Here is a 6,365-nt window from a genome sequence, read left to right as displayed (position 1 = left end):
ACACACATACAACCACAGCTATATCACAGTACCTACAAAATCTATTTCTAATGTTGATCTCAGCTTTTACAAAACTTCCCTCTCTGCTTCGATGACAGCACTTTCTGTAATAACTAACTGCTGAATGGAAATCCTTTATCTTTTCCTGGTCGTACAATAATGTGTGTTCCCATCACACAAAAAGAAATAAATTAGTCACAGTGATAAGGTTCACTTGTGGCTGTGGAGGTAGTGAAAATCTATTGTATTCAACAATAGACTGGTGAAATAGTGGGATTAGCTGGTGAAATTTGGCACGTAGCAGACAATAGAGCTTTGTAGAACTGTGGCTGTAGCCTATTTCTCAAATTTGCTCTGTTGTAGGTCAAATCCTTCTGGGATAATATGTTTGGTCTTTGGATGTTTCTTCTCTGCAATAATCCAAAACCCAAAGTCCCATACGCTTTTTGTTGAGGGAACTTCTGGGTTGGCCTACAAAAATACATCATCCCTATTGGACTCATACATCACTTCTGATTAAAACGGGGAAAAAATAAGAATGTTGAAACAGTTAAAAGCTACTGTGACTGTTGGTTTCATTGCATGTTACAGCAGATTCAGCAAATGATAAAGCCACAGTGAGTAAGAACAGCAACTCACAGGAATTGACTGATGGAGTCAGAGACACATACAGAAGACAAAAATCATCTGTATGATCAGGAAGTCAAACTTAAGAGCTAATATAAAGGAGTTTTCTGTAGTAACCTTTAAAAATCTCTAGTCATTTTCTGGGTTTCAGAGCCTTGGCTCAACATGAGAAAATAACTTTAATTTCATAAAGTGACGTGGCCCTATATGGGAAATAAAAATAGACCAAAATATTTGATCAAATATATTCTGAGATCAGCCAGGTGCTCTACGCAACTGTCAGTCCGAGCAGCGATGACGCTGTTTTAACTAGCTTCAAGCATCAGATACTAACGTGATGCACCTTCTTTCGTCAGTGCTGACATCTGCCACTGATTCTGGCACTTCCATCAACCGGTCCTGCCAATATAAACTGATGGAGAGAGCTTTGCTCATGACTATGACTAGATGTCATTGTTGGTACCAGTTTGGAATCAGTCTGAGGCAATGTAAAGTGATTTGAGGCACGATGAAGCAGTTAGGGCGAGGCTTTATGGTTCATGTTTGTTCTGTTATTTATTTAGCTGCGCCTAAATGTTAAAAGATTTTATCGTTTGGGCACCAGGCCCACATTTGTACCAGTTATCAGGTGCCATGAAAAACACTCTATTTTGTTTATTTGTACAGCACATTTCAACAAGACAGTTCACAGTGCTTTGCGTAAGACACAAAAGACATTGTGTCTAAAAGGGCACTCCACAGATTTTAGCTTCTTGGGGCCAAATTTGACTCCACTGTGTTCATAACAAACACTTATTGACCTTTTAAACAGACAACTCACACACAGACAGAGGCCTCTGCACTATTTTGGGGGGGTGGTTGTGTTGACTCTTGACTCACAGCAGCATCATAAAGCCGCCACTAATGACCTGGGAAGGTGGCGTTTATTAAAAGTAACAACATATGTGGGGCTTGCCTCTGTATTGGTCTTACAGGATTTCATAAACCTTCATCAGAGCGCAGCAAGACGTCATTTGAAAACAGTAAAGTTTCATTTTGAAACTGAGATCAATCACCATCAAAATATGTCTCCAATTTAAATTTCTAACTTCTGTATTTGATATATTATTGCAGTAACATCAACACTGTACATCCTGTTAGTGTAACACATCAGGATAATACTACAAAGACCAGGTGCATATATGATACAGTTTGAATTATTTTACTAATCAATTTGTCAGTTAATTTGCACATCTTGTTCTGAGTGGTTCCACACACAAGGTGAAAAAATTAACTGGCAGTTTGTTTGTTTGAGCTGAAGCTGGCTGGAACATTTTGTCACTGGGTAAAAACATACCACTGGGCTGTTATTGTCTGATCACATCAGATTACTGCTGTCAAACCGCTGCTGTCCATGTGAGATCACAGACCGTGAGAAAATTCAGCACTGATGCGGATTCTGTTTATACTGAATATAACAACAGGAACTTTTCCGATCTGGTCTAGTTCGTCCCACTGGTTCGCCCGCATATTTGCAGACTATAATTATACCACAATGAAACATGGCAAGCTGTGATGAAAGAGCTAGATACCGTGTGCATGCTAAACACAGCTGTTGGGACAAATATCAGGAGGGTGAGTGGGCTGGTGGGTTTTGCAGAACCCATCACATCCCCCATCACCAGCAACAAGGTTCAATCCAAGTGCCTCTAAATTCCACTGGATGATCCTGGTACATCTGATATCTTAGCATGAGGGTGGTGTTATTCTTTATTTTTCAAACAATTCCCAGAAAAAGACCGAAACCAACAGTCTTACTCTGACTGTCAAGACTTAATGACTTCCCTGTTGTGCCTCAAGACCACTGGTTAGATATGAACATTCAGCTGATCCATGCTGATGTGCAGCAGGTAAAATGTAATAATAAAATATTTGACTAAGAAATCTTTTATTAGATTTAGCCACATGTTTGGTGTCTGTTTCTGAGGGTGAGACAGACTGGAGCCACAGAACAGCTGTTAATTACTCCTCTTAAAATGGGCTAATGCTACTTTTGTCTTGCTTTTATTAAACAAACATAATCAAACCATGTGGAATGATTATAGAATGATACTCCACCCACAAGTTATCCTTTGAGTATGAAGCACTCACTCCCTGTATGTTTCATGTGGCTGTAAGAAGTCTGTGGTGTCAGGTGTCTTCCTCTTGTTTAGGAACAGATGTATGTTGTGCTTTGACGTCAGACTTGGCCTAAACCCAGTTTCCAGTGAAGCATGCCATCATTACATCAAACGTATTTTATCTCACAGAGGACTGAGCTGTGTATACAGGCGGGTTTTGATAAGTGTTTCCAACTAAGAGGAACATAATGATAGCGTAAATATCAGACCATAAATGTTAATATGCCTCCTGAAGCCCCTTCCACAATTTGCTATATTACAAAAGGATACAAAAGAATTATGTTGCTCAGATGTCATGTTCAGGCTACTGCAGGTTTAGAAAATTTTGGAATAAAATGTTCTGTATTTTTTGCCAACAAAGATTGATCACAGAACACACTCAACTCCTCAGTCACTACAAAACAAAAATGTGGAGAAACGTGTATAAAACGATGCATAAAACATCCAGAATATCTCTCTGAATCTGCTGCTGCAGATGATAATGCAGATTATTTTCAGTACTGCACTTAAAGACAAATAACACATAAATCTGTCATGACAAAACCTGGCAGTACAAACTCTTGCTCCAGGCGTGTTCATTCGTCTCAGTATCATTAAGAGGCTTCTTCGATCTGATCTGTTGCATCACTGATTATACTAAGAAGAGTCACTGATGCATGAAACAAACCAGTCTGCTGTGAGCGAACAGCCCATGAATAACACTTTTTTTTCTTTTCACATGTTCTCACTACACATGTTTTGCTTTGTTCAGTCTTTTACATGGAAGTCAAATGAATATAAGATTGAATGACCTGATAATGTGGGTGATTTTCCAGTTGTGCTGCTGAAACTCTTTCACCTGTATCAGGTAACATAGCAGGTGAAATAAAAACTAAGAGAAAAATCAAACATGATCACAGACACAGATAATCCCTCAGGATGCAGCTCGGGTTAAAGACAAAACCTGTATAACCACTTCATTTTTCTCAATTGTCAATTTGGTCAGTGTGTTTGTACAGTTGTAATGTGTGTGTGTGTGTGTTGGTCAGAGTAAACTGACAGGGAACAGTAAACTATAAATGAGAACTGAATGGAGGCAGGAGGAGTATTTATTTAGTATTTTTATGCTCTATCACATAATCAGCGGGGAAGCCACATCTGAAGATGAGAAGAAACCTGATACGCCACATTCCTCTCTGTCTCTTTCTCTCTCTCTCTAGCGGCAGTGTGTTATTAGACAGAGGGCAGATGAGGACGCCGTTTCCACACTCAGCAGGTTAACGCCCTCCAGATCTCCGCTCAGGAGATTTTAAGTCAAGGGGATGCACACAAACATCTGCCTCCTAACCTCTATGATACAGAGCATCTCCCAGGAGCTGATAGGCCCGTTGATCAGGACCATTTCTGATTTCTGGGTTTTCATTTTCTGGGCAATAATCTGTTTTACAACAGAGCCTGACAAAATTTAAGCAACCCTCATTAATGTTGAGAATAATAATAACATGCTAATCTGTGTTTCATCTTGGTTGCAGAGTGTGGAATCAGGAAAGTCACAGAGTTGCATTGTTAAGGCAGATGGAAGAGGAAGTTGGACCCGATGACTAACAGGAGAAAAAGGCATTGCCATACCGAGGAATAGCTCTTGCCTAAATTTCAAGTCTGCTCATGCCGGCCATGTGTGCTGCTGACTGTGTGATGAGAGTATCGGAGGAAAACTGCTGATCAGACAGATGAGTTGTCATGCAATAACTTCTCTGACAGTTTCAAGCTGACGATTTCAAGCATGACTGGACAAACACAACGCTGAGATGCAACGTCTCTGTTTTCAGCAACAAATGAATGCACTTTATTCATTTGTCTCCAGCAGTGGAAAGAAACTGATGTTTTGCTGAAGAAGCAGCGCTGCTCAGAGGACGTAACCTCTTGTGTTGTAAATGCAGTGATGGCTGAAGCTCTCGGTCAGTGACCGGTAAGAAAACGTACATAATGCCCCTTTAAGCAGTGTTGCTGTGATGACTAAGGTTATGGGGGAGGCCTGGTCGTACGTCACCCCTCTCCCTCTCTCTCACCTTGTTTCCCGTGATTGAATCTGGATTTTCAACCACCAAAAAAGTATGTATTGAAAACATGCGGGTATTTAGCAAACACTCCACTGCACTGTGATGTGTCATGGACAGGATACTTAGAAAAAGTACAGGTATCTCAGATTTACTTGTTTTTATTGTACATTGGTGACATGGTGGTGCAGTTTGTAGGTAGTACGTATAATACTGTCTGACCTACCGCTGTGAAATAATTAAGAATTATTCAGCTTCTAAAAGAAAGCCCTCATATATTTGTGTCGCGTACACCACCACACTTAACCCCTGCCACAAAACGTGCGTCACCACACCTGTGAATAGATGACAGAACAGGTGATGGAACCTGCTGCTTGAATGGAAAGAATTTCACAAAGATCACAAGGTCTTCTGGTAATAACAAAAGAAAACATTCACTATTGACCAAAATCTCAGATAGCTGACCAATGTGACACTTTTCATTATCGTTACAAAAACCTGTTTTTGTGATGATCAAGTCCAGAGAAGGAAATTGCTTCACGGTCCTGCTCAGACTTTTTTCCCCTTTTTTCAGCGTGTTTCTCAAATGCCTCAAAGTGCAGGCTTCTGATCGATTTCATCAGGAATGGGTTGTGAGACCTATGTCTCACTGGTTACTCAGATGAACTACAGAACAACATAATGAAGAAACATGAGTGCTAAGGCGCATGACTAAAACTGACAATAAATTAGACATGAAAAGAAAAGCCTGAGACAAATGATTGCAAATGTGTAAGTAGTAAAAATGAACGCTGTATTTGTGAGGATTGTTCGGTAGATTTAAAAAAAATCTGATTGGGAAAGTGTGTCAGTAGAAATGTGGAGCTTTGGAGAGACTACCTGCACTGACCTTCCAGCCTTTTAGAACCAAATCCCACCTGTTAACTGGCTCGAGTAGACGGCGAGTTTCAGACAGCGGTCAGTCTTTTTCGGCTCCTGCCTGCTGGAGAGGAACCATTGACTGATGCTATCTGCCCCATCCAGACAACAGACTGTCTGCAGGGTTAACGTCTGCAGAGGGTGGAGGTGATGGGGGGATGGCAGTATGACTGCTAGGTGACCGCTTCTGGTCGGCAAAGATCTTTGTTAAAGCTTACGGTTCTAATAAAATAACAAACGATGCAGATATCAGTGTAGCAGTGAATCTTTTTTGGGGGTAAAAACACTGAGGAGGTATCTGTGCTCCACCATCAAAAGGACTCCTCAGCATCAGCCTCAGGTGTCTGAGGTGACAATTACACTTCAAAGACAAACTGCAGACAGTGGAGGAGGTGGAAAGAGACAGATCACAATTAAACAAACCACATGTTTTGAGATGATTCACAGTGAGCAAACTTCAAATCATGTTTGTGTGTATGTGAGTGTGATTAAGCTGAATCTCATCACATTTTTGACCTTACTTTGGCACAACAGACAAAACCTTTTATTGCATTATGTGGAGAGAAAGTAAAAAAATGTTTTCCAACACTAATTGAAGAAAGTTATGAAGACAAAAAAACAACCA

The sequence above is a fragment of the Lates calcarifer genome, linkage group LG20 (assembly GCF_001640805.2).
Source record: "Lates calcarifer isolate ASB-BC8 linkage group LG20, TLL_Latcal_v3, whole genome shotgun sequence".
In the NCBI taxonomy this organism is placed as follows: domain Eukaryota; kingdom Metazoa; phylum Chordata; class Actinopteri; family Centropomidae; genus Lates; species Lates calcarifer.
This window is presented reverse-complemented; position numbering follows the sequence as displayed.